This window comes from Acanthopagrus latus, chromosome 11 (genome assembly GCF_904848185.1).
Source record: "Acanthopagrus latus isolate v.2019 chromosome 11, fAcaLat1.1, whole genome shotgun sequence".
In the NCBI taxonomy this organism is placed as follows: domain Eukaryota; kingdom Metazoa; phylum Chordata; class Actinopteri; order Spariformes; family Sparidae; genus Acanthopagrus; species Acanthopagrus latus.
In genome coordinates this window covers 25,762,338-25,774,473 of record NC_051049.1, presented here as the reverse complement: position 1 = coordinate 25,774,473, position 12,136 = coordinate 25,762,338, and the positions used below count along the sequence as shown (strand labels likewise).

At 44.7% G+C, this 12,136-nt stretch overlaps 1 long non-coding RNA gene across 5 annotated transcripts in view; it reads left to right on the top strand.

Moving 5' to 3' along the window:
* Positions 1–12,136, top strand: part of LOC119029279 — a 198,680-nt gene that overhangs the window by 146,258 nt on the left and 40,286 nt on the right. The gene's annotated exons all lie outside the window — the stretch shown is intronic.

Sequence of the window (12,136 nt, the reverse complement as noted above, 5' to 3'; positions counted from 1 at the left end):
GCTGAAAGGAGCCAGGCCAGCGGGAACCTGCCGGGAAGCCTTCTTCCTTTTTTTTCCTCTCTCTCTCTCTCTCTCTTTTTTTTTTTTTTTTTTTTTTTTTTTTTACCCTGCGATGTTAGTAGGCTATGTCTCCGTACAGAGAGGCCATTTTAATTTAATGGTTAATCAAACTGGCCCTGCTGTTCCCCGTTAACCCCGGTTCTCACGGTTCAAGCTCTCCGGTGACTCCTCCATCACCTCCTCTTCCTCCTCCTCCACCACCATCACTACCACCCGTCCCCCTGCCTTAAAAAGAAAAAAAAAACAAAAAAAAAAACACGCACCCGTTCCAAAATGTTCCCATGCCTCTCTGTGCCAGCAGGACTCCTTTCTCCCCCACTATAATAATAATCCTTATGATGAGCTAACTGCTCTCTCTGAATTTAACTAACGGTTTTAAATCTGGGGGGAGTGTGTGTGTGTGTGTGTGTGTGATAGAGAGAGAGAGAGTGTGTGTGTGTGTGTGTGTGTGTGTGTGTGTGTGTGTGTGTGTGTGTGTGTGTGTACAGCGAGGTAGATTAGGACCGTTGTGTCTTGCAGGCTGGGTCCCGGGGGAGCGGAGCTCACATTAACCGGCAGATGAATATTTGAAGAGGCCCCTCGGTATTTATCCCCCTCCTCCTCCTCCTCCTCCTCCTCATCCTTCTCCCCCCCCCCCCCCCACCCTCTCTCTCTCCCAGCCGGACCTTCAAGGGGTCAAGGGATCGTCGGTTGCTCCATTAATTATTGATCCGAACAGCTGAATCGGTTGTAATAGGCGAGGACACCGGTGATAAACAAAGTGTTTTTAAAAGCTCTGACGAGTGGGGACGCATTAAAGTCTCGTTTTTGTTCCCACCGTGAGCGCACCGGGCCCCTGCAGGCCCCGAGGCCCCCGCGACGTGATTATTTTTCCCCGGCTGAGCGCTGCAGCTTTGATGTGGGAGAGACACTTTTTTTTTGAATGAATGAATGGAGAGAACAGTTGGTGTGTTTGATGGTCATCTTCTATTTTCCGTGGAGTGTGTATCATAAAAAGCTGCAGCTCGTTTTGTAACGCCTGTAGAGATTGACTGCGCGTTGACTGAGGAAGGCCCAGGAGAACCAAAGTGCTCCACTCTCGGGTTTTTTTTTTGTTGTTTTTTTTTTTTTTTTTTTTAACTTGGAGAGGACGTGTTGGCTGTTTTTTTCCCCCCTCTCTCTTTATTCTTATTCTCTGGTCTAAAAAGCTGCTTCTTTCACGCATGAGTGTAGGCGCAAACTAGGGCACGGTAAACGTTCCCTCTGAAAACACTGATATCGCGCTGATATCTCAGTAGAAAAATATTAGCGCGCATTTATCCAAAATGTGATTTAATCTCCGCGGCGCTCCTGTTCAAACATTAAATAAAAGGCTGCTCGGCGGGGACGCGGGGCATCAAGTGTCTCAAATGTTTTCAGCTCGCACGGCGGTGATGTGGACTGAGGCTGGAGCTGTGAGCTGTGAGCTGTGAGCGGCACAGTCTCATGGATCTGACTGTCACATGCACCCCAGCAGTCATCTTCATACAAAAAGAAAAGAAAAACCCTCCAGGTGTGTTCTGTGTGATGTAGGTAGAAGCTGGGAGGCCCGGGAAAGGTGTTCCTCTACATCCCTTTCATCCACCCATCTGTCCATCCATCTATCCATCCATCTATCCATCTATCCATCCATCCGTTCATCCGTTCATCCATCTCCCCTTCTGTTGCTCGCGTGCAGAGTCTGGCTGTCGCAGCTCGAGGATATTTGGACTGCAACAGGTGGTAAGCGCGCGCCTCTGCTTTTCTTTCTTCCTTTTTTGTCTTTTCTTTCTTTTCTTTTTCTTTTTTTTTTTGCCCCCGCTTGAAAAAACAAAAACAAAAACAAAAAGCTCCCAGATGTTATCTATGATAACCAGGCGTGTGTGTGTGCGCGCGCGCGCGTGTAACTCGTTTCAAGTGGCCCTTTATCACAACATTGAAGTGTCACGTGTTAGAGGAGTTAAAACTGTACATTATAGGAATTATGATTATTATTATGTTATTATAAGGTTATTGTAATGAAGCATAAAATAGAGTTTATTGCTGGAGCTGCAGGGTCAGACTGAACCAGGTGGACACGAGGCCAGGAAGCAGGCCTCAGATGAAATGCAGCACAATAAAATAAGATATAATAAGATATAATAGAATAATGGAACAGAAAGGGAAGGTTCTGTTCATCCACGCTGAGGGAACACGGTTAGGTGTGTCGGTCCGCATCTTATTCTGGCCGCTCTCCAAATCTAATGTTTGCTGTTGCGATTATATGATTTTTGAAAAATTAGGTCAAATGACCCCCCTCACCTCCGCGCGCGCGCACACACGGACACACACAAACGCACACGCACACACAAACAAAACGAGCTTAGTGGCCTGTAATCCCACGAGAGCCACTTTCCTTTTTCACCACACGCGGATAATAAGGAGGAGGAGGAGGCATGACGTCACCCACCCATGAAGCGGTGCGGTGGTGGTGTACAGTGTGTGTGTGTGTGTGTGTTTCCGCTGCTGTACTTTGCTCCATTCGGTCCTCTGCTGCACTAACTGGTGAACAGGCCGCTCCTGCTCGGATCTGTGGGAGCCTGCCGGACTGAATCGTTCACACCGCTACGATTCTTTTTTCCTCACGCGGACAAACGCGTTTATTTTCACCGTCATTTATTTACGCATTGTTCGTGTCCGTTTTACGCAAAAGGCCCTTTCCCCGTTCAACACAGGGCCCTGGGCGCGTTTTTCACCTTCAGCAGAGGGACAACACACCAGTATTTTCTGACTGCGCGTGTGTTGTATTACGATTTTTTTTTTATCGGAAGAATTAATAATAAAAAAAAATAAATTTACAAATTCTCTTCGTTTTCATGGCTGACTGAACAAACTGATTTTAAAGGACAACACAACTTCAACAACAAGTGTTTCACTTTGTTTATATGTGGCGGACCCTGCCACCTTTTCTAGCTTCAAACAGTGCTCTGAGGCCTTGTTTTCCTCCGAGAAAAGCTCGTTTGTTCACTTGTGAATATTTCAGAGTTTGTATAATTACCTCATTAATATTGTAAGGATTAAAACCCAGAGTTTGGGAGTTTGATATGCTACACAGGGCCTGTTGTAAAGTAACACACACACTCTGACCGAAGAAAAACAAGTCAGTGACAGTAGATCCAAAGCTGTCAGAGGACCGCTGCTGAGTGAATGAGACAGACAACTTATATCCAGCGCATATAGTGTTTATCTCTTCTTCTTCTTCTTCTTCTTCTTCTTCTTCTTTTTCTTCTTCTTCTGTCATTATTCAGTTTTTTTCTTATTTTTATTTCAAGACCGGCCGACGTCTCTGCCCTCACCACAGAAAAAGGCTGCAAGAACGGTTGAATAGCAAAACTGTCAGAGCAGAGAGCGGTCGTGTGTTTCAGCTGCGTGCGTGTGTGTGTACTTGCGTGCTTGCGTGTGTGTTCGTGTGTGTGTGTGTGTGTGTGTGTGTGTGTGTGTGTGTGTGTGTGTGTGTGTGTGTGTGTGTGTTTGAAGCGTAGAGGGACTGAATGGCAGCCAGTAGCCTGCTGATCTAGCGCAGGTGCAGGGAAGGGAAGCGGGCGGTGTGTGTGTGTGTGTGTGTGTGTGTGTGTGTAGAGGGCTCTCTCTCTCTCTCTCTCTCTCTCTCTCATTCACACACACACACACACACACACACACACACACACACACACACACACAAACACTCACAGTGAATAGGACCACACACTGACACAGACCAGCATGCCATCAGCCTCGCGCTGCTCTCGGCCTGCCTTCTCAGAGGCTCGAGGCCTCTGCGCCCCCCCCCCCCCTCCCCTCCCCTCCTCTTCCTCCTCCTCCTCCCTTCCTCTCCCCACCTCCACCCGCACCACCACACCACGTCACCAGCGGCTGGAGCTCCGTTTATCATTTGTGCTCATTGATGCTGACAGCTTCATAGAGAGCGTGGTTACAGGAATGCGCAGCGGATCACAACAACAACACTTTGAGTCTCTTTTTGTCTTGACCGTGGCCACCGCTCACTGTCAGGCCGAGGGCTGCGCGCAGCCTGTGCTCCGTGCTCCTAACGTCAGACAGGCCGGAGGATGTTCCCTGTGGAACAGACTCACACATTCTATTTAAAAACTGGCAGAGTGACACACAGCATCACCTGCTCCGGCATCAACGTTGAAATGCTCCATTCTCAGCCACTCAGCTCCTGTACAAAATCACGAAGACTAAAGTTTGACTCTCAAACTGCACAGAACCGGAAACACCTCTCCTGCTTTTTACTGTTTTGTTTTAGTCGTTTTTGTGAAGTAACTCAACATTACATACAATATCAATGGGGTGATAATACAAACTTCAGAAGTCTTTTTTTTCTTCTTCTTCTTCTTTTTTTTCCTCATAACTTTAACAAATGAGCTGGAAAATAAGATTTGAAGCTAGAAAGTGGCGGGGTCCGCCAAATGTAAACAGAGCGAAACAATCATTGTGTTGTCAGTTTTGTTTATTCCACCATTAAGAAACCGAAAAGTTTGTTTATTTAGTTTGTTCAGACATATAAAAATAACAAGTAATTATTTGAATCAGGATTTCTAATAATGCAAAACAAAAACAATTATTGTTGATGTTCCCATTCACGTCCTAGTTTGACAGAGTCGTGTGTGTGAGGGCCCTGGAGATGTTTCTAATCGAGTTTATTGATAAAGTTTTGCGCTCATTCGATCACAGTCGGCCTCTTGGAGAGATTACAGGCCGGGGGACAGTGGAGGGAGGGGAGAGGGGAGAGACAGGGAGGGAGGGAGGGGGAGAGGAGCCGACAAACAACAATATAAGGCCTGTTGTACTGCAGCCTGCCAGGGAAATCCTTCTGCTCTGCGCTAAACTGATCCGAGCTCAGCCGCAAAAAGAACCGGGCCGCTAATAAATCACCCGGGCTCATTACCGTGACACACATCAACCCGGGTCGTCTTTTATTTCACTGTGTTCGAGCCTTAAACACGGGACGCGTTAAATACAAGCAATCCTTATCACGTGTGATCATTTCAATCTACACACTCTGACGCTCCCCGTAGTCCAATACTGTACAAAAATGCGAGTGTCAGCGTGCATATTGTCTTATGACTAATTCGAGTTAATACAGCCATAATGACAGTATAACGGCACGCTAATTGGCCTTTTTTCCTCCACAACAATGCTCCCAGATCAGCATCTCTTTATTATTTAATAACGTCAAACGCTTGGCTGGCTGTGCTGGCTGCTGGGCCCGCTGGCTGCTGTGTGTGTGTGTGTGTGTGTGTGTGTGTGTGTGTGTGTGTGTGTGTGTGTGTGTGTGTGTGTGTGTGTGTGTGTGTGCGCGCGCGCGCGCGTGTGCTGGAAGGGGAAAGAGAGAGGACAATGCCGCTCCAATTTAAGAAGATCAACTCACGAGCTGTATGGTCACTGAAAGAGAGGAGGACAAAACACAAAGCGAGAGAGAGGAGAGGAGAGGAGAGGAGAGGAGAGGAGAGGACGCAGAGACGAGTTAAATCATTAAAAAACGTTTCGAGGTATTTGCTCGCTTTTTTATTCGCTCTCCTCCCGGGGGGGAATATGTGTTCAGCCCGGGCAGCTGGACGCAACAGGTGACTGGATGGGACCGGCCCATCGCGCGGCTACAAGTGAGAGTGGCTCACGGTCTGCTGCGCCTTTGTTGTCCGGAAATTTGGAGACTGTGTTTACTGATGTCCCTCCTCGGGCCTGGGGAGGGTGCCGGGGGGGAGGGGAGGGGGGGTGTAATCTGCAACCTGCACAGCCAGAAAGTACAAAACAAAACAAAAAAAAAAAACAAAACAAAAAACAAAAGAAAAAAACAAAAAACGCCCAGACCCAGCATCCTTTCTGATTTAATTAGTGCAAATGTCGGGTGAAAATGAAGCCTCAGAACAGCAGTAAGAAGTTAAAACACAGAGACCACAGCAAGGTTTTTTTTGTTGTTTTTTTTAAATTTCTTTTTGTCTTCAGACTTCGAGGCAGAGCAACTGTTCCCCCAGCGCTCGTCTGGAACGATAGCAGCGGGGTTTTTTTCCCAGGCTGACTGCCACCCGTGGCCGGCTCCAGGAGCCTGGCAGACCCGGGAGACGAGGAGAGGGGAGCGGAGGAGGACGGGTGGGATGCTCGCTGGAGACATTTTTACTGTATTCACACAAAACACTGCCTGTTATTATTATTATTATTATTATTATTATTATTATTATTATTATTATTATTATTAAGACTGTGGTCCGGTTGGCTGAGAACAGCCTGGGTTCGATTTACCGGCACTGTCACTTTGTGTGCACTGTCACATGTGTGGATCTCTGCACGTCTGGAACCAGCCATCAGATAAATAATGCTGCTTTTTAAAAACATTTTTCGTTAGGAAACTGTGGACGCGAGATGGCCTACAGTCATGTAACCCATGAAGCAGTTTTCTTTTTCACCGAATCCGCTGACAAACGAAATAATTGATCGATTCCACGAGACATTTATTCTGATGTGAGTTTTCTGGACACACATTTGCGTTCGTTGGAGTGTCTGTGAGTGTGTCGGAGCGGACGGGGGACCTGAAATTCTAATTTGCCTGTCACAAATATGGGTTTTCTGGTGGCACCGCTGAGCTGGGAGGCATTCAGAGATTCCTTGATAGAGAAGGCTGTTGAGCTGATGGGACTGAATCATCATTAACAAGCCAACAGACACAGGAACCCCCCTCCCTCCTCCTCTGGTCTCATTTCCCAGCATAGACACTAACCTCTTTCACTCTGTCATCAGCCTGACTCTCTCCCTCTCTCTCCACCGACTCCAGAGCACAACAGCACCGTCCATTGTTCCCCGGTCCCCCCCCCCCCCCCCCCCCCCATCCCTCCGCCCGGCCCCCGACCCAACAGTTGACCAACAACTCCGCTCGCACATTAAACGGGGAAGGGTGTGCGTGTGTGTGTGCGTGTGTGTGTGTGGGGGGCTGCTCTGTCCTATTTTAGAATATCACACATTCAGAAATGGTCGAGAAAATGTGAGTGGGAAGGTGTGGCCGAGAGTTTTAGGATAGTAACTAGATTGAAAGGACGCAAATAGAATATTTAAAATGCGCCAAGACTATAACTGTACGTACTTTAAATTCTAAATAAAAAACTGTGGCTATTTTGTCACGTTTCATGTGGGTCAACGGGAGGATGTACACGCTGTGTAGTTGCAGTTTGTTCGCTTGTGCTGCGTGTGTTGCTTTTCAGAATAAAAGCTCTAGAAATGGAGTGGAGCTGTGACAAAAGAGGGGGTGGTGTGGGTGGGTGGGTGTGTGTGTGGGGGGGTCCCTCGGGGACATGCGCGAGCCTTCTGAATGGATGTTGGAGAAGTGTGTGTGTGTGTATGTGTATGTGTCAGTGAGTGTGTCTTTACAATAAATATCTATCTATCTATCTATCTATCTATCTATCTATCTATCTATCTATCTATCTATCTATCTATCTATCTATCTATCTATCTATCTATCTCATCAGGCGTTTTTGACTATAATCAGTAACAATTATAGTAGTGAATTTTTAGTTGGTAGATACTGTTACAAATGGGATTATACAAAATGTGGATTTTCAAATTAAAGGGAAAAAAAGTGGGAAACAATATCTTTACCCGTCTCCTGTGATGTGATAATAATAATAATAATAATAATAATAATAATAATAATAATAATAATAATAATAATACATGTTTAATAATAATAATAATAATAATAATAATAATAATAATAATAATAACAATACATGTTTAATAATAATAATAATACATGTTTAATAATAATAATAATAATAATAATAATAATAATAATAATAATAATACATGTTTAATAATGATATTGAAAATAAGATGGTTTTCTTCTGACCATAAAACCATAACATACATAAATAAATAGATAATCTGTTATAAATTTTGTGGAAACATTTTCCGTTAATTTCTTTAAGCTTTGATGAAGCTGACTAAGAACAGTCATTAATAGCCAAGTATTGTGTCATTTCCTCACACTTTTTATGTGTGAAAAATGTTTAAAATGTCATGTTGGTGAGCGATCCTCAAAAAAATTGTTTATGCTTTCATAGTGTCTGAGAGTGCGTCACAGAATATAGTATATTTGATGTTGTGCTCTGTATATATTACATAATTATAAAGTATGCAAACAACAGATGATGTCTACAGTCAAAGTACATTCAGATACTTTTTCACATTCACAGAGTTTATCCAGTATTGACAGTGTGTGTTTATGTTGTAGCTCTCTGTATTATGTGATTAGAAAGCGGAATGTTTAACACTTTAACAAGATATGCAGCCCATCACCATTAATGCGTTGTTTTCTTTGCCAGCCAGCTAATACGCTGAACAATCAGGGCAAATTGTTAGAGTTGTTTTGAGATCGGAGGCGTCTGTGTTTTACAGCGGATCACGTTTCCACATGTGGTTAGTTAACGCTCGTGATGTGTGTTTTGTTTTTCTAAGTCAGCCCAAGGGACAAGGAGCTAATATGCTCTAAGGGTAGTCTTACATTACAAGGTGTCACAGAGATACTGCAGTTGTTCAAAGGCTCTGTCAGTGACATCAACATGACAACGCTCGCAGCTTCTCTCTTTCTCTCTCTCTCTCTCTCACACACACACACATACAGGCTATACATACAGTATATGTAGGCCATCCTTAAGACAGCGCCCCCCCCCCCCCCCCCTTGTTTTCCCTCAGCCTGCACTTATTTCTTCTTGCCTTCAAGAATCGCCACATCAGATAAAGTGGATGACAGCCTCCTCTAAATGTCAAATTTGCCCACTGTTCAGTATAACAGATGCAGCTGAATTCACACCCTTCAGTGCCGAGATACCAACAAATCATGTTGACACACAGAGCATCACCCCGGATTACACTCCCCCATGTGGAAATGTCATATCTCCCTCTGTGGTGAATTATTCATCTGACCCGCAGGAACTCGGTTTACTTACATTGTTTCTCACCTGTTGGCTGAATAAACTTCTAACATTTTACAACTCTGCAGTCCCCAGATTGGTTCCTGTGTGATGTTAGTTTGTATCCGTAATTGAACTGTACAGAAAACCACTCCTGACACACGTTCATCCTCAGCTTCACCTACAGCTGACAGTACTCTCCATGGGCTTGTTGTCAACAAGGAATTCCCACTTAATTATTAACCATTTAACATCACGGCTCATAAAAGCTGTATCGATTTACCGCCACCATTAATCTTTAACATGATAATAATGTCACAATAATTTCACAGTCCGTGCTGTAATGTAATCAGACGTCTTGTCACCCCACAGATTACACATTATCTCACGTCAGTAATCTAACGTGGAGCTCGTTCAGACTAAATATCCGTACGGCAGTTTGTTTTGACGGGCTGCGGCTGTCAGGGTGTTGGCGCAGTGTACAAACTGCAGGATGTTCACAGCTGACAGCGCTTGGCCCAAATATGATCCGTTTTTTTGCTGCTGAAAATGAAACGGGAAGATTTGGACGGCCGCGCGGACCTCTCCCCGTCTTAACATTGCTGCATTTGTTCAGCTCCTGCGCGGAGGAATGTTCTTTTGTTACGCGTAAAATCTCGTTCCCAGTCGATCATGTTGACTGTAGTGTAGATTTCGATTGATTGCATCAGTCACTATTGGGCTATTCTGGAGCTGGTGACTCTGAGGTCTCCCTCTCCCTCTCCCCGTCTCTCTGACAGAAGCTGTTGTTGAATGGAAGAGTGGCCTCTTTCAGTGTGGGTGTCCCCTCGGGGCCAACTGGGAGAGATAATCAGACAGGACAGTTACAGACAGACAGGCAGACAGATGCAGCAGACTGGAGCTGTTTCAGCCTGAGTCAGACTGAGGCACATTTGGAGGAATTTTAGATGAGCATCTGTTATTTTCCTCGAGTTGCTGATGCACGATTGCACAATGAACACTTTGAATTTTCATAAACGTGTTATTTTCTGATTCTTTCCCCTTTTTCTTCCCCACATAAATATAGCAATGAGAGGTTTGAGTCCTGTCAGCAGGGGAGGTCCTATGTGTGCAAATCAGCGCAGCACCGTGAGTAAATCTCGGAAAAATCTCTTAAGAGTAGGCAGTTAAACTACCGATTAGGTTAGATTAGATTAGATTGGATTAGATTAGATTAGGGGGAGTTTTATTGGTCCCTGGAGGAAATGGGGTTCCTGCTGTATAAAACTCTCAGCACAACATGTCAAATAGGAGCAAAAGATAATGCTCATATGTTTACACACAACATGATTTTACAAGATGCCTTCGCTGCAATGGAGAAATATTTGTCACACACACTGTTCCTTTAAATATCCCGCTTAAAGGAACAGTTCGCGCAGAAACGAAAATTCTGTCACTATGGTCTCACCCTGAGGCTGATGGAAGGTCGGGTGATGTTTCACAGTCCATAAAATGTTTCATGAGCCTCACAGCTACAGTGTGAGGACTTTTGCTTAGAAACGGGCATGTAAAACTTATTTTCAAACCAATCTGTAGGCATCCAGAGACTCAGATTACATCATATGGAGGCTTTTTGAAAAATAAATAAATAAATAAACATTTTCAAACAAGTCCCCATCCACTTCAGTTGTAAAGGAGAATGCTGCAGTGCTGCTTTGCCTTGAAACTGAGTAGATAATGACTGATTTGAGGATCTACACTGTGGTTGTTTGCCAGAGACAATTTGTTTGTATGAGTTACCTTTTACAGAGTTATAATTTCAGCCTCTGCATTTGTCACTTTGCTCTTAAAGTGTGAAACAGAGCGTTCAATGCCCCTAGATTTATAAAGCCGTCTTACACGTGACGTGTACCAGAGGATATTTCCTATGAACCACTACAGTTCTAAAGCTTGATTAAGTGGTTATAGATTGTGATATGAAATGATAATATAGAGTGGCAAAACAGGCATTTTATTATTCATATGAAAAAGAAAAAAAAAAATCAACACGAGTTTCACCCGAGCTCATGTTTCAGAAGATTGCGTGATCATAACTGGCCTCATCTGTGGAAGTTTCCATCGCAGCGTTACTGAGTACACCTGTTTGTGTGTGTGTGTGTGTGTGTGTGTGTGTGAGGGAGGGAGAGAGAGACATGGTGAATGTAGGGCAGTAAAAGAGAGAGAGAGAGAGAGAGAGAGAGTGACGGGGGGGTCGGGGGGAGAGAGAGGTCTGGCCTGGGTTGGGTTGGGCAGGTCAGTGCAGCAGCATTTGATTGTAAATAAGAGAGGAGTCAGTTCACACGCCGATCAAGTGACTGCCGGGAACAAGCGAGCCATTTGAATCAGGTGGCTATCTCCCTATCTGAGAGATCAGAGCCCTGTCACCCCCCCACCTGCCTCCTCCCTCTGCTCTCGTCATTGTGTGTTGCACAGTAAAGGGACACACACACACACACACACACACACACACACGCACGCACACACAAGTGAAATGACATGTCCCTCCCTGCTGGCTATAAGGGCAGGCAGAGTGGCTGGATGAGATTTCACTGTCTCACGTTAGGGGAGGTGAGGAAAGGAAGAGGGAAGAAAGGAAAGGAGAGGAGGAAAGAGGAGAGGAATACCCCCTGCAGTACTGTAACATCCTGAAACGCTTCCTGTCATCGGCTCCGTTGTCTGTCGGATGATCGCGACATGCAAGATGTATAATACATATCAGTCTTCACAAATCTGAAGTCTTAAATCTCACTGAGGCATCTTTCACTCAGTCACCCCAAACAAACAATATTTACTATAAATATATATATTTTTTTAAATATTTGAACATTGTGCTCAGCTGTATTTGAATGAACCGCTCAGCTGGATATTTGTTTTCAGCACAGAAGCTGATCTGAACGCGTATTGTCCCTATTGATTAAAATGGCACTTCATTTCCCTGATTTATTCGTTTATCTGGAAAATGCAAGAAAATGCTGAAAAAAGTGAATCATGTCAATTCCCCGAGAGTCCGAGATGTCTTTGAATATCTTCAAATATCTCGTTCCTTTTGTTTTCTGTTGTCAAAGATACAGTGATACAAACCAGCAAATCCTCACAATGAAGAAGCTGAGATCAGC